This window comes from Mobula hypostoma, chromosome 8 (assembly GCF_963921235.1).
Source record: "Mobula hypostoma chromosome 8, sMobHyp1.1, whole genome shotgun sequence".
Taxonomy (NCBI): domain Eukaryota; kingdom Metazoa; phylum Chordata; class Chondrichthyes; order Myliobatiformes; family Myliobatidae; genus Mobula; species Mobula hypostoma.
The window spans coordinates 54,772,495-54,795,683 of record NC_086104.1 but is presented as its reverse complement, the minus strand read 5'-3'; the positions used below and the strand labels follow the sequence as shown (position 1 = coordinate 54,795,683).

General features: G+C 41.2%; 1 long non-coding RNA gene across 1 annotated transcript; it reads left to right on the top strand.

Annotated features, from left to right (window-relative positions):
• Positions 1-4,016: 4,016 nt before the first annotated feature.
• On the top strand, positions 4,017-22,156 carry LOC134350115 (uncharacterized). Its single transcript, XR_010018818.1, has 3 exons — positions 4,017-4,181; positions 17,916-18,136; positions 18,718-22,156. It is a non-coding gene; the product is annotated as an uncharacterized LOC134350115 (long non-coding RNA).
• The last annotated feature ends 1,033 nt before the right edge of the window (positions 22,157-23,189 follow it).

Sequence of the window (23,189 nt, the reverse complement as noted above, 5' to 3'; positions counted from 1 at the left end):
ATCAGCATCCATCATTAAGGACCCTCACCATTCAGGAGATGCCCCTCTTCTCATTACTACTACCAGGGAGGAGGTACAGGGTTGGAAGATACACACTTAATATTTTAAGACTACACACTCCCTCTACAAGCCCATTGAGATCTGTAGAGCATGTGAAGGGCTTGGTAGCTATAGTTTTTGCATCCTGATCTGAGAATCTTCCTCAATTAAGCAAAAGATGATGGTAAGGTGAGCTTCATTCCACTGAGAATTGATGATGCAAGTTATTTCAGGAATTTGCTTAAGGATTGATATGATTGAATTGAATAGAATTAAATTGACTTTATTACTTACATTCTTCATATTCATGAGGAGTAAAAATCTTTAAGTTGATATGACCACGGCAGGTAGGTTTGTGAACCAGGGTGTCAGGGACTAGTAAATATTATCTGGGGACCTTTGCATGATCATAAATTCAGATTAGTCCTTGTCTCCCAAGCTCCATTCTTTTGGATATTGCTGGTTGTTAAAAGTATTCAAAGTTGTAGTTGTCCAGAAGATGAAAGGATTATGCATACTTCCTGGAAACATGGCATTAGGAAATCCCTCTGAAGAAAATTTCGCTCATCCATGTTGAGGGACTGAGTACGTACTGGCAATGAAAAAGGTCTGGGTTATTGATGAATGCTCTTCAAGACAATTGATTGCAACTGATGGCTGTTTAGACTTGTGTAAAGTTAGCAATGCTGACAAATCCCCTTGCTGAATGAAACTACATGAGGCGAAAGAATAGCCTGCTTGGGGAATCTCTCTGATACAACAAATTGAGAGACAAGGCAGAGATCTGCTGCAGCATCAGGTAAATTCCAAGGACAAGGATACTGACAATTAATCTGATTGTAATATCCACAGAGAAAGTCATCCTGACAAGAGGTCAGCAGACATGCTACAGAATTTCACTTCTCCCAGTCATGACAGCCTTGGAAACCTTGCGCCTTGAGAATATGTTTTTCATTTGTGAGATCCACGCAGATTAATGATGTCTCTGAGGACTCTGTGACTACAGAGTCTTTGCTGATAGGAATGTATGTTCTCCTTGAACAGAAGTCCCCAACCAAGACTGCACAGCTAGTCTTTGTCGTTAGAACTCTGCCTATAGTGCCACACTGCCAGTGGTGTCAGCACCCATTGAATAATTTTTTTAGCAACTAGATAGAATACTATAGAACAAAAAACAGGCCAATTGGCCTACCTAGTCCATGCTGTTCCAATTTTCTATCTAGTCCTATCTACCTGCACTGAGACCATATCCCTCCAAACCCCTGTGATCCATGTACCTATCCAAACAATATTACAATTGAACCTTATCTACCATTTCTGCTGGAAGTTCATTCCACCCTTTGAGTGATGAAGTTTCCTCTCAGATTCCCCTTGAATATTTCATCTTTCATCCTATACCTTTGACCTCTAGATCTGTTGAAGAAAAAGAAAATGAAGGAGTCATTTGCTGTTAACTCTGAGACTGCGTCCTCAGGTTACTCAATGACAGCAAAGTTGTTATTGGGGCAGTACCAAAGAAACAAGGCATTGTATTCCTAGTTCTAAGTCTGAGTGGCAAATATTGCAGAGGATACCTTTACAGTATGTCCAAATTTTGGTCAGAAAGGAAAGAAATGGTTGGTGCATGAACAATGAACATTGGGTATGCTTACACAGTATATGTCCAGTCCAATTTTGTGTGTCATATAAATCAAATATACTCTGGAAACACAAGAGACTGCAAATGCTGGAATCTGGAGCAAACACAAAGATCAAACTGCTGGACGAACTCAGGGTCAGCAGCAGTGTGAGGGCAGAAGGACAGTTGACCTTTTGACTAAAGACTCTGCATAGGGACTAAGTGTGCAAAGGAGAGACGACCAGTATAAAGAGGTGAGAGAGAAGGCTCACAAATACAAATCTGCTATATTTAGTAATGAGAACAATTTCTCTCCAGTATTAAATATAAACTGATGGCGGAATTCACACATCTTTAAAGGCAGATTGGATTTTGACAGTGATGCTTTAATGACATAGACAACTCTAGAATAGCATTGCCTTTCCTTTCTGTGAAGTGGGTCCTCCACAGAAATCAGCAACTCCACAAATGCTAAAATGGGTAACTCATCCACTGGGTAGAGAATTTTGGCCATGAGATTTGATATAGTTATGAGCCGCCTCCATGACTTACAAATCCCAACACCCTATCACCTTGCTGCAAATTTTTATTCCAACCATATTGAAATACTTGACAGTGATGCTTTTCCCCAGAGAAAAATGATGTACACTGAAAATGAACTGTACAGGAACAACTGCCAGCACATTTCTTCAGCATTATCAAAAGGATATCATGCCAGCTCCAATACAAATTTTGGTTATGTGAATTTCTACTTGAACCCACACATTCATTCTTGGGGAATGCAAATAAATTTAGGTGTCAATCATTTTATATTTAAATTTTCCTCTCATGGATAACTGCTGTCAATAAGAAAGAATCCAATTGCATTGATTTACCAACTGCCTCAAGACATTTTAAAATGGAAAACACAAAAGCCAGTACACATACAGGAATGTTCTACAAAAAACAATTCGATAAAAGAAAATAAAACACAAAATTTTGGAAATATTCAACAAGTCAAGCAACATCTGTGGAAGGAAAAACTGAGTTAATACAGTACTGTGCAAAAGTCTTAGGCACACATATAGAGCTAGGGAGCTTAAGATTTTTCCACAGTACTGTAATAATTTTATGTATTGCACTGTACTGCTGCCACATAAAATAACACATTTCATGACATATGTGAGTTCTAATAAACCTAACTCTGATAGCACCAGAGAGACATTCTGCAATGATCAATAAACCAATTGTTTGGAATCAAATGACTCTGCTTGGTGTCTCAGGTCTGGGTATGTCTGCATCCGCAGCACAACCCAGCCTTGGCATTCCTCCTTTGCCAACTGTCCTACATCCCTCCCTTGCCATTTCCAACATCCTTTGCTCCTGCCAGATTTACGAACTCACTTTCAGCTCACATTGACAAGTACAGCACTGTGCAAAGGTCACAGGCACCCTAGCTATAAATATGCGCCTAAGACTTGTATTTCAGGTCAGTGACTTTGCTATGCTAAATGAATGAGTAAATTGCTTTCTTTTGCTACTGTTTGAGTGGGGAATATTGAGCAAAACTCCAAGAGCATTATTCAGTCTTCTACATGAGGAAACCTGCAGATGCTGGAATTTCAAGCAACACACATAAAAGTTGCTGGTCTTCGACCTTTCTTGGTTCAACACCACTTCAACGAGCTCTAAAACTAAATGAAGTGTCATTCTTAACAAGTAGATCTCAGTAATCCCATTTGAAGCACAATTGATAGTTTTTGAACCACAAAATTTAAGATAATAGTAATGAAGATTCTGGTTACATTTAGTAACATTTTATAATGACCATGAACTGGTTTTGATAATCTCTCAGTTTTGTATTGAGCTATCAGTCTATGTGATTTGAATATGAAATAATAATATTCTGTTGAACTAATCTGCACTTGCTGCCAATGAATAAATATCTGTCTGTAATTAATGTGGTTACATTTGTCAGCTGCTCAACAGGAACCTATTTTAAATATAACTTCACATAGAATTCAGAAAATAATAAAGCATAGGCTGCCAATATCACATTGGAACCCATTCTAACTTGATGTAAGAATTCAGTTTTATTATTTTGTCTAGTTATGGATAAGAACAGCAGAATTAAATAAAGCTCATTAAATACAAGGTCAAAATGAATTTCCAAGACGTTGGTTGGGAGGGGTCTTGGGAGGAATAGAAAGATTAGTGTACCAATGAACCAATGAACTTGATTTGTAAAATACAACATTCCCTTTTTAAGCCTCTGATCTTGATGTTGCATTTGCTTCTTAACTGCCGCCAATCGTTCCCACCCCTACCACTCTACAAAGGCCTTGCCTGTCAATCAGATTGTTTGGTGCTGCTGCGATGGTGCAGCATTCCGCTGGTCCTTTGAGGAGAAACGTTTTCCTCTAAAGCTCTGCACTGAATATCACCAGTCTGCAACCAGTCATGCAGAAGTCACAGGGACAGCACAGTCTAGGAGAAATGGGACAGGCAAAAGAACACTGAAACATGGCACAAGAGGATGTACAAGGTAGGTTGACTGGTCTTGTACTTAGTTTTTTGGTGGATGTTTATTATGGCTCTTACAGTATGTTGACATTGTGGTCAAGTGGATGCTGTGCAGGTCAAAAGAAGGAAGAAGATAAGATTTGGGACTGTGGATGATTCGGAAAGAGGGATTGGTGTACTGTTTAATGATAACATAGCTGTATAAGTTAGTCAAACGTAGCTTGGTCAGAAGGAAGTTGTGTAACTTGACTCCCTTATCCTCCTTCCCAGATCTCCTTTTGCAACCAGAGCTATAAAATTATGAAGGGTAAATACATGCAGGCTTTCCCCCTCAGTTTGGTTGAGAATAGAACTATACTTCATAAGGTTAGGGTGAAAGGTGAAATATGTAAGGGAAATCTGAGGGTAAACTATTTTATTTAGAGGATGGTGCGAGTGTTGAATGATCTGCCAGCAGATTTGGTAGATGTATATTCAATTGTAACATTCAAGACAAATTTTGATAGGTACATGGATAGGAGGGGTATGAAGGAATATGGTCAAGGTGCAGAAAGATGGGACTAGGGCAAATATCCGGTTGACACAGACTAAATGGGCTGAACAGCCTGTTTCCGTGCTGTAATACTCTAAGACTCTATGAGAGCTGAACATTTATGAAACTGGAGTTTGGGAATATTCAACATGATAACCAACTCCTGCTCTACAGCAGTCCTGGCAGCAGAATCATAGTTTGCGCACTTGCCAATGGTCTGCTCTATCATAGTTATGCGGCAGCACAGCATTCATTGCTTGAAAGTTGTCCATTCAAGCACTGACAGTTGTGGTTCATGTATTATATTGGTAGGGTATTATCCCTGTGTTCTCTATTTGATTTGTGTTAGTGGCTCACATACAACGGGACAGTGGGCAATTTCTGAACTGGGTTATCACAACAACTGTCCTTAATCCAGATGTTTGACCTCTTTGAGTGCTACACTGGTATGAAGTCAGCAACACCCTGAGCCGTGGGGAGCCTGCAGATGTAGTAAATCCACATGCTCACTCTGCCTGCAGTCTCTTGCAAGGGAAACTAAAATGGCTCCACCGAGATTTATCAGTGACTCTTTCACTTACAGCGGACAGCAAGCTGTGGCTTGTTGAAAAAGTCTCCAGTTCCAATTTTGGGCCACAGGGATCTTGATCAATGCACAAAAAAGCAGTCCGTGCCTCTGCACTTAAGTTGGAGATTCCATAGCAGATGTTGGCACGTACGTCATCCTAACTGAAAACACATGCCTCATTTGAGGTGGAAAATCTGTTCTTTAAAAACCCTGAGTGATATGAGGTTGCATGGAAGCCTATGTCACCACACCTTCCCTTACTGCAGTAGCAACCTGCCCTACTCTGGATGAATTCTATATTCATTCATCCAGTCAGCTTGTAGTCTAAGGAGAAGTTCTACATCTATCCATGTTTGTATGAAACTGATTTTACAGGATTCTTGCATCAAGACAAGTTTTATCATTACCTGCGACAATTACACTCGACAAACTTTAGCAGCTTTAAATGAGTCTAGGAAACACTGAAAGCTAATAGAATCATAACAGCAGGCAGCAGAAATCACTCAGCAGCCAGTTTGCAAGTTGTGATGAGCCCTTTGAAAGTGTTGGTAGGAATATTTGGTCCTTACTGCAGCTGAATGTGTGTTTAGCTGCCTGTGTTTAAGAGAGGGTGTTAGTTGGAGCCGTATGGGTCCTAATGCCCTTCCCTTGGACAACATCGGTGGCATGGAGAGGGGAGACTTGAAGCATGGGCAACTGCTGGTCTTCCATACAACCTTGCCCAGGCCTGCGCCCTGGAAGTCTTCCAAGGCGCAAATCCATGATCTCATGAGACTAACAGATGCTATTAGCTGGAGTTTTGCACTCCATTGGCATCAAATCAATGTTGTTCACCAATTGATATTATGTAGTACAATGTCAATTACATCATTATGGTGAACAAAAGTCGTGCAAATATTTACACCTCAGCAGGTGCGGTGGCCAGCACACCTTATAAATCTAATTTGTGCAAGTGTGTGTCATTATATTAGAACCACTTCAGCACTCAGAGCACACAAATGACAAGCAGGAGCTTTGAGTTCCTCGGTGTTCTAACAAGTTCCTTTTAGCATTTCAAAACTTCAATTAACCTCTCTGACTTGCTTTAATGCCTTTTTGCTGTAATTTTAGAGCAAGTACACTTAAATCATTTTGCTTCCCCACACCTCCCTGTCTCATCCCATGGGGAAAATATGGTGAGAAAGTTTCTTAGATCCTGCAGTTTGTCATGTTAAGTCCCCATCTGCCGTAGTGTAGGCTACAGACTGAGATGATATTTCAATTTTGCTTCCTGTTTCCATTTGCACATTTTTATTTAAGTAAACAAAATACAAATGGTTAGCTATTGGCCTAACCAATATGTAGAAGTAAAAATACCTTTAATAAACTAGTAAATTGTGGATGGTTCCACCTTTTACTATACAAAAAGGCCTACAATTCTACTTGCAACATTTGACTAACAACTTACTTCTTTTTAGTCTGAAATAACAATAAACAGAAAATGCTGGAAACACTCAGCAGGCAGTTGTGGAAAGAAATGGAATTAATAATTTATTTTTCACCTAGTTCTTATTTATTGTTTCTCAGCTAGCATAAAAGGCAATTTCAGTCTTTATGGTAAAAGGAAATAGACAATAGACAATAGGTGCAGGAGTAGGCCATTTAGCCCTTCAAGCCAGCACCGCCATTCACTGTGATTATGGCTGATCATCCACAATCAGTACCCCGTTCCAGCCTTCTCCCCATATCCCTTGACTCCACTAACTTCAGGAGCTCTATCTAACTCTTTCTTGAAAGCATCCAGAGAATTGGCCTCCACTGCCTTCTGAGACAGAGCATTCCACAGATCCACAACTCTCTGGGTGAAAAAAGTTTTTCCTCAACTCCGTTCTAAATGACCTACCCCTTATTCTTAAACCGTAGCCTCTGGTTCTGGAATCCCCCAGCATCGAGAACATGTTTCCTGCCTCTAGCATGTCCAATCCCTTAATAATCTTACATGTTTGAATCAGATCCCCTCTCATCCTTCTAGATTCCAGTGTACACAAGCCCAGTCGCTCCAATCTTTCAACATATGACAGTCCCGCCATCCCGGGAATTAACCTCGTGAACCTACGCTGCACTCCCTCAACAGCAAGAGTGTCTTTCCTCAAATGAAATAGCATAGCTTAATATCAGATTATGCAATTTCTCTGCATGGAAGACACAGTTTTGAAACAAGCAACGAGTAGATTTGTATTAATTTTGGAGTTTGTGACCTTGGGAACCAGACTGGAAACCTTGAGTAAAACCTTGTAGGTGACCAGTCAGCAGAGAATGTCCTCATGTTTTTGATCTGTTGGAGTCTCCTTTCAGGAATAAGCAGCATGGTCAAGAGTGAGCAGGGCTGGAAAGGTCTGCCATATTCAGAAATATTACAATTCTTCCTGACTTCAGTGAAGCTACCACAAACCTATAGGATCTTCATCAGTTAGATGCAAAATCTTGTTGCATGATCTTCATCGTAAAAGAAGAAATGAGAGATCAATGTACATCACATAATGACAACTTTTAATTTTAAACTGTGATTCCACCTGGCAAGAAATAAAGTTCTACATAAGCAGGGAAAGACATTCCAGGGTGTCTATTTTTGAAGACAGCTTCAAAGATGTACTTTTCTTTCTGTTATTTAGTCAGAGGGACTTCAGCCTACTTTCATTTTAATTTACCTACCCATTCCCAGTCTGACTTCTCTGCCTGTGGCCCTCTGCACTGTCACAACAGGGCCCAACAAAAGTTGGAAGGACAACATATTTTTTGTCTGAGCATGTTGCAAATTGCAAGATTCCTCACTGAATTCTCCAACCTTAGACAACTTGTTCTATCTTTCTGTTTGTTTCAGGACTGGCCTTGAGTGCTTAGCATTCCTCTCCCCACCTCTATTTCCTTTCATCTCTATGTTCTGTCCTCCTCATCAAGTCTCAACAGGCTAGTCAATGCAACATCACCCAGAATTCATAACATCAGCAACACATTACACAGGGGTCTCCAAACCATTTTTATGCCATGGACCAATACTATTAAGCAAAGGATCTGTGGACCCCAGGATGGGAACCCCGGTATTACACAGGTGATAAACCTGTCCACTAAATGGTTGACTATCATTTCATTCTTTATAGACATTCGCTTTATACTCCCCCACCGTTTCCGCTACTCAACTTACTGCTTCTTTTTCCCAGTTCTGATTAGGTGTCTTTGACCTGAAACATTGAGTTGGTTCTCTTTCTGCAGAGAGAGCTTGACTGGTTGAGTTCTTCCAGCATTTCTGTTCTCATGCAGATCCAGCATCTGAAGTTTTATTTGTTTCCTATCCTTCTCATGTGTGTAGGTTTCCATTTAGAACTGGGTTTCAACCTGACATCTACAAGGGGTGATTGATAAGTTCATGGCGTAGGTTAGAAGGATTCAGTTTTAGAAAACTTAGCACATTTATTTTTAAACATAGTCCCCTCCTACATTTACACACTTAGTCGAGAGGTCGTAGAGCATACGGATCTTGGACCTCCAGAAAGTGTCCACAGCAGGGGTGATTGATAAGTTTGTGGCCTAAGGTAGAAGGAGATGAGTTATATAGCTCTCGTTACATTCATATACAGTTCAACTCTTTGAGTGATTATGCAGAAATTTTGAAGTTCATATCTCATCTCCTTCTACCTTAGGCCATAAACTTATCAATCACCCCCCCCGCACTTATTTCAATACGAGTGATGTAATTTAACTCAGTGAACGATGACTTAAGTGGTTACCCATTGGATCTGCTTTCCATGGAGTTTCAGTAATCGAGTTACATTTCCTCTGCAACTTATTAAGCCTTATGTGCAGCTAAGTGAAAGATCATCTGCAGTAAATCTTAGTGAATTGTGCAAACATTGTGGCAGTTTTCAGCTAATCAATCAATGAGAGTAGAGATTTGCCAGGAGGTTATGGAATGGGATGGTCCACACAGGATGGAAGAGGAATAATTTCCATGAATAAATAATTTTCAGCTGTCTAACCTTTTCTAAGTTTATTGCTTGCTTATAGTTCATCTGTCAGAAGGTGCAAAGGGCTTTGAGGATTATATACCAGCCATATATATCGTATTCATAGGGATAAAGTTTGGACAGCTGTGTGTTATAGGACATCAACCAAATCTCAATCTCCAGCAGCCATCATACTTTACCACCCTTCTCCTTCCCATCCTTCAAACTGTTCCAGCAACAGGCTGAGGAGTATTGGCCCGATCATCAGTTGTACTCTTTTCCATCAATGCTGCCTGGCCTGCTGAGTTCCTCTAGCATTTTCGTATGTGTTGCTTGGATTTGCAGCATCTGCAGATTTTCTCTTGTTTGTTTTTAGAGTTGTTGAATTTTAGGCTGCAAACCTCATCTTGAGATGAAAACTTAGTTAATGCTGTTTCACGCAAGTTAAAGTTGGCTCCATATCGAACAGGCAACTGGAACATAAAGTGTTCTGAACTGGCCAGAAAATTAATGATTAATTAGTGTACGATTTCAACTCAGATACTTAGCATGTTGTTAGCTACTAATTTCAGGATTTTTAAAATCTGCTTTAGAGGTTGTTGGCAAGATTTAAGCAGCCTATTTTTTATGCATTGTACTTTAAAACCTTGAGAATAGATATTATAACAGTGAATTGTCTCCTCCTGGGTGACCTGTAGAAGGACGGCAGGGATGAAGTAAAGGATATGAAGTAGCTTGCATTACATCAGAGGCTGGGTTCTGAGACAATGGATGATGCAATCATCTGAGTGACAATAGGCTACTGAAACCTGTTCAGATACGCATTTGTAGTGAAGATGTCATATTCCAAACACAGTTATAGACTGAAAGAATCTGAGCCAAAGTGCTGGTCAACTTTCAAAAGTCTCTCTCTAAGTTCATCTGACCAGATTCTCCTGATCCGAAGTCCCGAAGTCTCTGTATGTGGCTAATCTGGAGTTTGACCTGCATTGAAGCAACTGAAAGAAGCATCTATATCAAAAGGACTGAAGGAGCCAATGCTGTGATTGATATAGGAGCAAAAGTGCACTGAAGAGCTTCCATTTTGTTGCTCAGGATACTGTAACAAACCACCGGGGGAAATTGCAGTCAGAGTCTTCAACTAACTCAGACTTAGGATTCATTGGAGATCCTCTGACTGGAATTATGGATTCAATTATTGGACCGTTTGATGCAGTTTAGCCTGGAGCTCTAAAATGAACTGATGTTCCGTTAAGAACTATATCCATTTGCAGTAGCTATTACTGGGTCCTGCATCCTCTCTAAATGATGAGAAAGAAGATTCTTTAAACTGAGGGCCCAAGAAATAAGGAGCCTTTGGATAAAGATCATATATGGCCACTGGATTCAAGATTCAAGATTGTTTAATGTCATTTCCTGCACACAAGTGTAAAGGAGAGTGAAATAATTATTACTCCAGATCCAATGCAGTACAAGATAAAAACAAAAGATGAAGAACATAATAATAAAAATAACAATAAGTATAAATACATAAGATAGCTTACATAGTACAGTAGATTGATTTTACGTACATAAATTGACGCTAGGCTGCACATAAGTTGACTGACAGGAAATAATAAAGTAAAGGTGAGGGTGTTGACCCTTACTGCTTGGGGAAAGTAATTGTTTTTGAGTCTGATGGTTATTGTACTTAACCTTTGAATACATTAAAGGGACTGAACTTTATGCATCAGCTATAAAGTACAGCCACCGCTAAACATACCCTATTGACACAAATTTCTCTCCCAATCTCACTGAGGCCTGGACAGGCAGACACCACCTAATCTCCACCCAGCTAACAGGAACCACCTGCCACTTATTTCTAAATCATCACCTTCAGCCTATTTAAACCCAGCTGTCATCCACAACCTTGTTCACTCATCAAACCAGCCAGCTGCTCATAGTCTTCAGCTGCCTTGTTGCCTGTGATGTTTAGTATCTGTTCTGTCTCGTTTTGTGGCCATTTGTATCTAGTTATTTTCAGTCTATTATTAAAGTTATTGTTAATTTCTGAATTGTCTCTGCTGCACTTCTTTTGGGTCACACTTGCTCCATATTTCCTGACAGGATGAGTAAACCAGTGGATCGACCCAAGCAGAGTTAGCTCGCCTGAAGGAAGTTGTTTGTCGACAGAAGTCCACAAGCCAGAAACAGCAGGAAACCATTGACCACATGCTTGCCACCCTCAGACAAATCTCTGTCTTGTTACAGCAACCCCACACCAGTCAACCTCCTTCCTTGGAGCCCTAGATGCTGCTCCTCAAATGCTTCGACGGATCCCTGACTCAATGCTGTAACTTCCTGTCTCAGTGCATCGTACACTACGAGCTCCAGCCATCTCTGTATTTTATTGCCTTTTGTCATTTCTCTCTTGACTGGGTGAGCTCTGAAAAAAATTAGGCCACTGCTAAATGGGACAATAAATCCAGTTACAATACGTATGAGGCATTCACCGCTGAGATGCTCTGGGTTTTGACCATGTGGGAAGGAAGGCAGCTGAACAGATACTTTATCCTGCCTTAAGGCTCATGCTCGGTGCTGGATTACACACTGGAATTCAGGACCCTCATGGTGGAGAGACGGTGATGTCAATGGGTCAGAAGTGCTTCTGTATTCCAGGAGTTGGGCTGGAATATAGTAGTACTGCTGGACCATTACCATCAAGGCCCCTCAGAATGCTAGAAGTCGAGTTGTCTACCTGGGAGATATCCACTGACCTTGAAAGCCTCATCACTCTGGCCCTTTGTATTGACAAGCACCTGATGGAATGAGCCTCCAGATCACCAGCTCCATTCCCAGAGCCATTTCAGGCTGCAGAACCCTCATCAGCAATGTCTCCAAAACCCATGCATTGAGGAAGAGCTCCCTTTATCTCCAGAGAGCGTGTGCATCGGCGGAGAAGTCCATCACCCGATCATCAAATGCCCACTGAAAACAGCATCACCAGGTACCAGCCTCCTACCTGGTAAGCTCCCCCTGGCCCCTCATTCCAGTGCCATAGCTCAACTTATTCTCTCTGTCCTCCTCCACCTCCTGATGGTTCAGTGTGCGCAGGAGGATCTGATGGATTTCAGCGCAGCAGTCAACTTTCTGCACTGGACTCTGTGTGTGAAGCTATTGATACCGAAGCTAACACTCACCCCTTCTGCATCACAGCCAATTGACAGAGAAAACCTGGGGTCTGAGATGATAAGAGTGTGCACAAAGCCTGTGCACATGAGTATCGGAGAGTATCATGAACCTATCCAATTCCTCCTGATCGACTCACCCAACACCCCCTCTCATCTTATGATATCCTTGGCTCTCCACTCACTACTCTTGCCTCGCCAGTTCACTGCTATGTTGTGGACCACCTGCCAGCAACCTCAGCTGACTTCACCCCGTAAATCTGTAGAGACAGAGAAAGCCCTTAATCTCACCAAACTCTTACAGGAATACCATGACTTAGCCATCGTCTTCAGTAAAAGGGAAGCCAGTAGCCTGCCACCTCACATGACTGAGCATATCTCCTCCTAGGCACTACCCCTCTCTCTCCCCTCCTGAGATCCAAATCATGAATATCTACTGCTGAAGCACTACAGTTGAATTCAACTGTCCCAGTGGCCAACAAGTGCAGGATTCTTCTTTGTCAAAAAGAAAGATGTCTTTGTCCCTGCATCGACTACCGTGGACGCGACAAAATCGCATTAAGAACTGCAACCCTCTCTCCTTGATGGATACCACTTTTGAAACACTTCACAGGGCCCAAATCTGCACCAATTTAGATCAATGGAGTGTGTACAATCTGATTTGCATCCGCCAGGGGGATAAGTGGAAGACGCCATTCATAACATGCACTGGCTACAACTAATACTAAGTGATGCCTTTCAGACTTTGCAGCAGTCCCGTCATTTTCCAAGATTTCATTAATGAGATTCTCTGAGACATCAACCTTGACGACCTCCTTGTCATCGCTAAGGACCCCCAAGACCACGTCCATCTGGTGCAGTACCTGGTCGACTGTGAAAGGTGTGGCTCGGAGAAGTCCTGGGTATTGTCTAGTTTCATTTTGGGTCCATCATTTGTTGAGGAGTTACGCTGGATCCATCCAGGTCATCCTGGGTCATCCAGTGCACAGGAAGGCACCTCCTAGTCTCCACCCAACTAACAGAAGTCACTTGCCAACTCATTACCAGCATCACCCAGTTTTCATCTATAGCCCTTGTTCACTCATCGAACCAGGCAGTCTCAACCGTTGTTCCTAGCCTTCAGTTACCTTGTTGTGTGTGGTATTTAGTATCTGTTCTTTCTCGTTTTGTGGCCCCTCATGGCTTGTTATTTTTTGCAGTCTATTTTTTAAGTTATTGTTCATTGCTGAATCATTTGCTGCTCTGTTTTTGGGTCAAGCTTCCTCTCCATTTCCTGACAGAGTGAGTATACATATGGGTCAAATTACGCTGAATAGCATAATGGTGAGGAGGGTTGGAACAGGAAAATCAAGGCATAGAGACATTCGTCATGGAGTCGTAGAGCTATATGGCATAGAAACAGGTACTTTCGTTCAACTTACACACACCAACAAAGTTGCTGACCTGAGCTAGTTCCATTTTTCTACATTTGGCCCATATCGCTCTCATATCCATGCAGATGTCCAATTTAAAAAAAAACATTATGATTGTATCTCCCTTAACCACTTCTTCAGCTAGCTTTTTCCACATACCAATCATCCTTTATCTAGAAAGGATTGTACGACCATATGTACAAGTGCTATCCAATGCAATAAGAACTGCACAGATCAGTATATCAGCAAGACAAAACAACCACTCCACAAGCAGATGCCCAACACAGGAGGGCTAACACCTCATGGCAAGACTCGGCTATATATCTACACCTAACGGACAAGGAACACTCCTTTGATGATAACAATGTGCACATTTTGGACAGGGAGGACAGGTGGTTTGAAAGAGTGGTTAAAGAAGCCATCTTTGTCAAACTGGAAAATCCATCCCTGAACAGAGGGGATGTGGTACAACACCACTTACAAATACTTACAATGCAGTGCTAACATCTCAACCCCAGTGTCTCCACAACAGTTTACACCTCCATTCGTGTAAAGATAAGGTTAATAACCTCTCATTTCCTCTACAACTCTTGACGATCCTCATGCAGTTGTTATACTCAGAGTTTGCAAGCCAGAAAACTACCCGCCATGGATCAGAACTGAAGAAGCTGCTCGGATGAGTGGCGAAATGTCTTCTGCACAACACAGCAAGTCCTTGATTTACTACTGCTTGATAATGCCTTTGAATGGAAAATCCTACAAAAGGTAATGGACTCAGCCCAGTATATAATGGGCACAGCCCTCCTAAACACATCTACATGAAACTCTGTCATAAAACAGCATCCGTCATCAGACAGCTCTGATGATCTCCACTGCCCACGCCATGCTCTCTTCTCACTGCTGCCATCAGATAGAAAGTACAAGAGCCTCAGAACCTGTAGCACCATGTTCAAGAACAGTTACTACCCCTCAACTATCAGGCTCTTGATAAAGGGGATAACGACACTCACTTGCCCCATCATTGAGGCGTTTCCACAACCAATGATCTCACTCTAAGGGCTCAATATCTCATTATCTCATGTTCTTGTTATTTGCTGCTATCTATTTATATTTGCTTTTGTTGTCTTCTACACTCTGGCTGACCTTTCATTGATTCTGTTGTAGTTACTATTCTATAGATTTGCTGAGTATGCCCACAAGCTCATCTGCAGAAACAGCTTAAATTCCTCTCCTAAATATCTCTTTTTATCATTTTCAAGGTGGCTGCAATTTTGTCAAAGTCCATGACTGTAGATGCATCCAAACTGTGTTTTTTCATGGAGGAGGAGTTCCCGCTCTCAGAGTTCACCGACTGACCATGTCTGGACATATCCAGGAGTGGTCTGGAAGAATGCAAGCTTGCAGGGTGCACCCTGTAGACGACTAATTCCATGGTGGTGTCACCAACTGAGGTATCGCGAGAGAAGGAACATCAGAATTTCACGGCAGCGGATACAGCCGACCGAGGTCTCTGTACTCAAATAATCACTCCCCCACTCTCTTTATCTCGATGGTGGGGAGAGCTTGCTGCTGACTCTCGAGTCAGAGACTCTCGGAATAACAAGTGACACAGCAGATTGTAACGCTGACTGTTTGTTAGTCTCCCTTTTTGCTGTGAAATGTGTGACAACTCTCTGTCCCTTGTTAGCGAGAGGCAGAACTTGTGACATGTCGAACTGTTGAGTAAACAATAGTCTTTGTTGACTGCAGATCATGGTCGCTCTTTGGGGGCTTTGCTACTGTTTGGTGGATGGTAAGGGCTGATGCTTTCTGCTGAATGGGGGTGGGGGGTGTTGATGCTTTGTTGCTGTATGTGTGTGGGGGGAGAGGGGTTTTGGGGTTCTAACATCTTTCTGTCATTCATTTTTGGGGTTCTCTTCTTTTTTGGTGGATGCCTGCGAAGAGTAAGGATTTCAGGTTGTACACTGTACGTATTCTCTGATACTAAAATGGAACCATTTGAACCATTTGAACTTGTAACATGGTTGAGGAAACACACTTCAATGTTAGATATGAGATCTCTGATAGGCTGTGCTGAATAGCTCACACAGTATCTGAGGCAAGACAATATTGTTGTCTTGCCCTATGATTTTTAAAGTAAAGCCAATGCATAATATGTTATATTAAATTGGTTTGTGCTAACCAGTCAATAAATTAACAAGGATATGTGATCTGAAGTTGTTAGCAATCAATTAACTCCTGGTTTCAGCAAGCAATAGGCTTTCACCTGTAAGATTTCAAAGTTGTCAGTATAATAAAAGTACAGAAATGAAAAGCAAAGGAAACCTAGTAGTCTGGAAAATTAAATCAGACTATTTTTGAATTTGTTACAAGAAAACACAACCTCTTGTATGCAGTAACCTATGGTAATATTACTTTGAGTCTTCTGGTACCATATAAATAACATTTCTACTCTCAACTGCAAAATGAGAAAACAATTGTATTTCTTATCAAATACAAATGTGTGCTTCTTAAATCTGCAAGCAAGAGGTTTTAATACATAAATGACAGCTTTAACTAAATTCTGCATTCAAATGACATAATTATTTCTGCTACATGGCAATTATCGTCTGGCAACAAGCTGGCCTCACTTTAACCTTAGCATATTGAATATTGAAATAATAGCACTTTTTGGAATGTATTATTCGCCGCTTTGCTATTCGATTTGAAGATTTCAGGTCCCTATCTGTCAGTTTCAGATCAATTTCAAAAGAGCTTGCAATTAATACAATGTAATTAACAAAATGTACATAACATTAAAGAGGACAACTTTGTAGAAAATAAGTAATTATCATGTTATAGTACTTTAGCAAAACAATATACCAATCCATTTCCTTTCATTAATCCAACACAGTGCCACATCTAGTCGAGCCACTGCATTAGCGCTCCAAAAACCTAAGTTCAATCCTGATCTCTGGTGCTGTTTGTGTGGAGATTGTCTGTTCTCCCTTGTGGGTTTCCTCCAGGTGTTGCAGTTTTCTTCCGTATCCCAAAAATATGCCAACTGATGTTAATTGGCTACTGCAAATTGCTGAGTGTATTGAAAGAGGTGGATACAGCCTAATCCGTCACAGGCAGACCCTCTCATTATTGAGCACATTTACATGGAGCACTGCCGCACATAAACAGCATCCGTCATTAAGGACCCCCGCCATCCAGGCTATGCTCTCTTCTCACTTCTGCCGTTGGGCAGAAGCTTTAGGTCCCGCACCACCAGCTTCAGGAACAGTTATTACACTATAGCCAACACTATAGGCTCCTGAACTGATGTGGATAACTTAACTCACCACAACTCTGAACTGACTCCGCAGCTTTGGACTCACTGTCAAGAACTCGACAACTCATGTTCTGAGTACCTTTTTTATTTGCACACTTTGCTTCTTTTTCACATTGATTATTTGTCAGGAATTGTTTATGCATAGATCTTCATGAATTCTATTGTATTTCTTTATTTTCTAATAAATGTCTGCAAGAAACATACATATGTATACATTGATAATACATTTTACTTTTTCTGTCTTAAACCAAACTGAAAACATTGGTTAATTAATAAAATGGATTCTTGCCTTTGGGACAGTAGGCTTTGAAATCAATTTTTTACTCTAGAGAGATGAGCACATAACACATCTTCATTACAAACCTTCACTTAACGGCACCAAGGCACCAAGGATTCATTTTCCCTCTTAGATAGATGTAAAATGTGAAAGAGGCTCTGATACACAAGAGTCTCTGCAGATGCGAGAAATCTAGAGCAACACAGATAAAATGCTGAAGGAACTCGGCAGCCCTCGGGCAGCATCTTTGGAGTCATGATGAAGGATCTCAACTTGAAATGTTGACTGTGTATTCCCCTCCATAGATGCTGACTAACTTGCTGCAATCCTCCAGAAGTTGTGTGTATTGTGCAAGTTCTAAGGAAGTGTCCTTGAGCCAAAGCATTAACTCTGTTGATCTTTCCACAGACGTGGCATGAGGAGTCAAGGTGGTACTAAACGGCAGCTCCTTTGCTTGCATCTTCAGAAACAGCTCTTTGATATCTCTTTTTTTTCATTTTCAAGGTTTTCTGAGGACCCTGACAGGAGTTAGCCTCTGACCGGTTCTTTGGGGGAATGGGACCCAGTCTCATGGCCTCACGTCCAGCCGCTTTTTAATATCCCAAGGGCCTGGCCTGGAAGACGAGTGCACCTTCAGGGTTCTGTGGCTCTGGATTCGTGCTAATTCTAAGCCGCTGCCCCTGACTGAAGCATCGCGGGAGAACACGAAACATTAGGAGCAACAGGTTAGCCGTTGGGGGTTGTGTGTCCAGAGAGCTGCACCTTTCTGGGGCCGACTCGCTAGGTGCAGAGCTTGGAAAAAGCAATGCAACAGACTTTTAAAATCGTAAGTCAGAGAGTTGTTTGTTATGTCTCCCCAGTTAGTGTGAAAAGGGGACACCTCTTTTTCCCTTACTAGGGAGAGAGAGAGCCTGTGGTAAGTTGAATTACCAGGTGAACTAGTAGTACTTGGGTACTGCAAGTCTGTATCTTTATTGATGCTTTGCTGCACGCTTGAGTGCTTGGTGGAGGGTGCTGATGCTTCTTTGCTGGTGGAGGTGAGGAGGGTGGGGTGTTTGTTGCCTTGCTGCTGCTTTTGCATGGGTGGGGGGAGCTGTGGAGGGGCTTTAGAGTTCTAACATTTTAACTTTCATTTATTCTTTGGGGCACTCTGCTGTTTTTGTGGATGTTTGTGAAGAAAAAGAATTTCAGGATGTATATTGTGTACATTTCTTTGACATTAAATGTACCTTTTTAAACCGATTGAACTATTCAACCTGCTGAGTGCTACCAGAAGTTTTATTTTTATTACACCTTTATCCCCTAGTCCCCTGACTGAAGATGAAGAAATCTGAAAGCATGAAGGGCCTGTAATTTTCATAGACGTAGAATACTGTCCTGACGAAGGGTCTCGGCCTGAAACGCCAACTGTACCTCTTCCTAGAGATGCTGCCTGGCCTGCTGTGTTCACTAGCAACTTTGATGTGTTTTGCTTGAATTTCCAGCATCTGCAGAATTCCTCATGAATACTGTTGTTAATATTTTGATGTGCCATACTTTAATATGTGTGTTATGATCTTATATAAAACAAATAAAGTTTCAAATCCATAGCACTTTCGACATCAAGCATTCGAAGTAGGTTGACAAATACTGTATCATATGAGGACTTTGATAATTCTAGCCTTAAATAATAACATGTTGTTAATCTTACTGACAAGTGCAGCACATTCCCAGCATGTCCTGTTTACATAATGCTAATAATATTCTAACATGAATTGTCTCTTAGAGATGATAAGCCATGTCAGATATGCATGTAGATTTTGCTGCAAGTGCCCATTTCCCCTTGTGAATCTGCCCTGGTGATGTAAGCTCAAAAACCAGGATTTGACATTGTAAGGTAATTATAATGGATTATTCAGAAATACCCAGCTGCTGGCCATCTGGTAAAACCCTAAGAGTCTCTTATGACTAGCAGCCATAAAAATCCCATCTTCATGAAACAGAGCTGTGTGGTTTGACATAAGACCATAAGATATAGGAGCAGAATTAGGCCATTTGCCCCATCAAGTCTGCTCCATCATTTCATCATGGCTGATTGTATTTTCCACCCAACCCCAAACTTCTGCCTTCTCCCCATATTCCTTCATGTCCTGAACAATCAAGAATCTGTCAACCTCTGCCTTAAAGACTTGGCCTCAACAGGTGCCTGTGGCAAAGAATTCCACAAATTGACCACTCTCTGGCTAAAGAAGTTCCTCCTCATCTCTGTTCTAAAAGGATGCCATTCTATTCTGAGGCTGTGTCCTCTGGTCTTGGACTCTCCCTGCATAGCAAACATCCTCTCCACATCCACTCTATCAAGGCCTTTCACCATTTGATGTTTCAATGAGGTCACCCCTCATGCTTCTGAATTCCAGTGAATACAGGCTCAGAGCCATTCCCATTTCCCTCTCTCATCTTATCTCCTAACCTGCCCATCACCTCCTTCTGGTGCTCCTCCCTCTTCCCTTTCTTCGATGGCCTTCTGTTCTCTCCTATCAGATCCCCCCTTCTCCAGCCCTTTATCTCTTTCACCAATCAACTTCCTAGCTCTTTACTTCACCCCTCCCTTCCCCTCCTGATTTCACCTATCACCTATCACCTGCTACCTTGTACTTCTTCCTCCCCTCCCACCCCCACCCCTTTTTACTCTGGTTTCTCATCTTTTCCCTCTAGTTCTGATGATGGGTCTCGGCCTGAAATGTCGACTGTTTACTTTTTTCCATAGATGCTGCCTAGCCTGCTTAGTTCCTCCAGCAGCATTTTGTTGAAAGGGAAGATTAGTGGCTTCATTATACTCACGAATAATTGAACCCTCTCCCCTCATTTGGATCATTTGTCTACCTTAGTTCACATTTTCTCCCTGTTGTTCTAATCATCTGTTCCTTCTTCGCCTCACATGGGTTTACACAAAATAACTCTCCTTGCCCATTCCCCTTTGCCTCGCTCCCTTTCTCACCTACATTTCCCCACTTCTCCTTTTGAGCCATATATTCCTTCAGTCAGCCTCACCCAACACAATTCCTTCCTCTCCTTTTGTTTTTTCCCTTTTCCCTGAGCCAATCCAATTATCTCCCAACTCCTTGATTCTGTGTCCCCTGAACGTGTCATTTGATTCTCACCCCCTGTGAACAAAAGGAGCTTTATTTGTTAGTGACACATGAAAGATTGCTATTATGAATGAGACCAGCCATGCATGACATTCTCACCCTCTCAGTGAATTGCAATAACTTCATCAAATTTCTTTGCATGTAATTTATCCATGGTAAGACCAAAACATAATGACTCAGAAGTATGTTTATACTCAAACTACAGACATAAAAGAGATGGATACACAATGTGCATGCCCATAAGAATTATCTCAATCAATGAATAATGTGCTACTTGCTTGTTATTAGGGTTCAGGTGGACAGCCTATATACCCATACTATCTGTTGGTTATACAGCAGGCCATGTGATTAACGCAATCTATTTCTTACTCTACACTGCAGGAAGTTACCCACTAGCACAGCCACCAGCATAATTGACAAGGGATGCGTAACCTACAATCACATGCTCATTCTTTGCAAGTTATAATGAAGGCACTTCGAATTCCAATGCAATCATTGTTCTATGTGTTAGGCAGAATTAATGCTTGTAAAATGAAATGTTCTCTGTGTTTAATGTTAATCTAATGATCGTGCCTTCCTTTGCCACTTCACAGACATTAGCTAAACTAAAAAAGACTTCATGTCTATGTGCTTGCAACTCAAGATGTCTGCCACACTGCTGATTCTTATTTCGTGGCCACTTTACTAGGTACACTTATTCACCTGCTCTTTAATGAAAACACCTAATAAGCCAATCATGTGGCAGCAACTCAATGCATGAAAGCATGTAGACATCGTCAAGAGGTTCAGTTATTGTTCAGGCTAGCTATCAGAATGGGGAAGAAATGTCATCGTAGTGACACTGACCTCGGAAAGTTTGTTGCTGCCAAACGGAGTGCTTTCAGTATCTCAGAAACTGATCATCTTCTGGGATTTTCATGCACTACCGTCCCTAGAGTTTACAGAGAATGTTGTGAAAAATCTCATGAGCAGCAGTTCTGCGGCAAAAAATGTTTTGTTAATGAGTGGTCAGAGGAGAATAGCCAGACTGGTTTAAGCTGACAGAAAGGCAACAGTAACTCAAATAATCATCTGTTACAACAGTGGTGTACAGAAGAGCATCTCTAAATGCACAACACATTGAACCTTGAGGTGGTTGGGCTACAACAGCAGAAGACCATAAACGTACACTCAATAGTCACTTTATTAGGTACAGGAGGTACTCAATAAGGTGGCCACTGAATTACATAGCATCTTACTTAACCTCTGGACTTCTGAGTGAACATAGAGCAAACTCCCATGGACACCACTGAGATGTTGACTAAGTAAAAATATTACTCAAGATTTCATGATAACTCCTCTATGGTTCTTCAAAATAATCACTTGGGATCTTCTGCATTTGCTAGAGAGACTAGCAATAGCCTTTATTTAACATTTTATCTCAAAGAAAGATGGCACCCACAAGAATAGAGTGCTCCCTTAGTACTGCTCCTTTTCAATCTTACAACAAATCAGCACTTTGCAAATAGGAATAAATGAAATTAAAGAAAGTAAAGTACAATTTGATGGATATCTTCAAGTATGATCATATTCACACTAGTTTTCACAGTATAGGTTTACAAATCATATATGTAGGTGAAAAAGGCCCAATATTTTGGAGTAAGTAAAATATATGTTATGTTATAAAAACATATAGACTGTGTTAACTGATTGTTGGAGTGAGTCTTATTCTATTTCTGCCTTCAATAAAACTAAAATTTGCCTTACTTATTCCCTGTCTGTTAAATTTTAAACCAATTTACACTCAAAGTTAAAAAGACTGTTATGGCCGTTATAGCCACCATTAGATTCAGACTTACTTCTCTATTGTACATTAAAACAGTTGGTGAATGTGTTGTTTATGTTAACAACCAACATACCAAAGGATGCGCTGAGGGCAGCCCACAAGTATTGTCACACATTCCAGGGTCAACATAGCATACCCACAAGGCTTAGCAGAACAACCCAGAATACAACTAACAGAACAGAACAAGCAAAAAAGCAACAACAGCAAAACAAGGCACACCCCCCTTCCCACCCATCGATGTAACCATTTACACATACAGTCCTCTACCACAAAACAGGCCAACTTTGGCCTTTAGCAGACTTGAACTCGCAGACGTCAGGCCTTTGACTTCCCCAACCAACATTTTCTGTTTCTATTTAGTAACATTTCTCTGTAGAAAGAAAACATAGCAAAGATTTAATGCCCTGAAATGTTGGGAACCACTTTCGTTTTCCACCATGCATCTTACAATGCAATGAACCAGCTGGTGTTAGCTTGAACCAGAAGGAGCTTCAGTTCTTATTTATATTGCAACTACAGGATACCCTATTTTCCCTTCCATAACTTTGTCCAGCTTTATCCTGCCTTAACTCAGCTTTTGCTGAAAACCTTATCTGTATTGCTGTCACTAGATCAAATTATTTCAATGCACTGTTGCCATTTTTCCTTTGTACCTTCTTCCAAAGCTTCAGATCATCCAAAACTCTACTGTTCATTGTTTTACATTCACTGTAAATTTCACCATAATTTTTGTGCTCAATAACTTATGATGGCTCCTAGCTAAGTAATGCCTCTAGTTAAAAATTATATCATGTTTCCCCACCCCTCCCCTTGATCACACTCTCG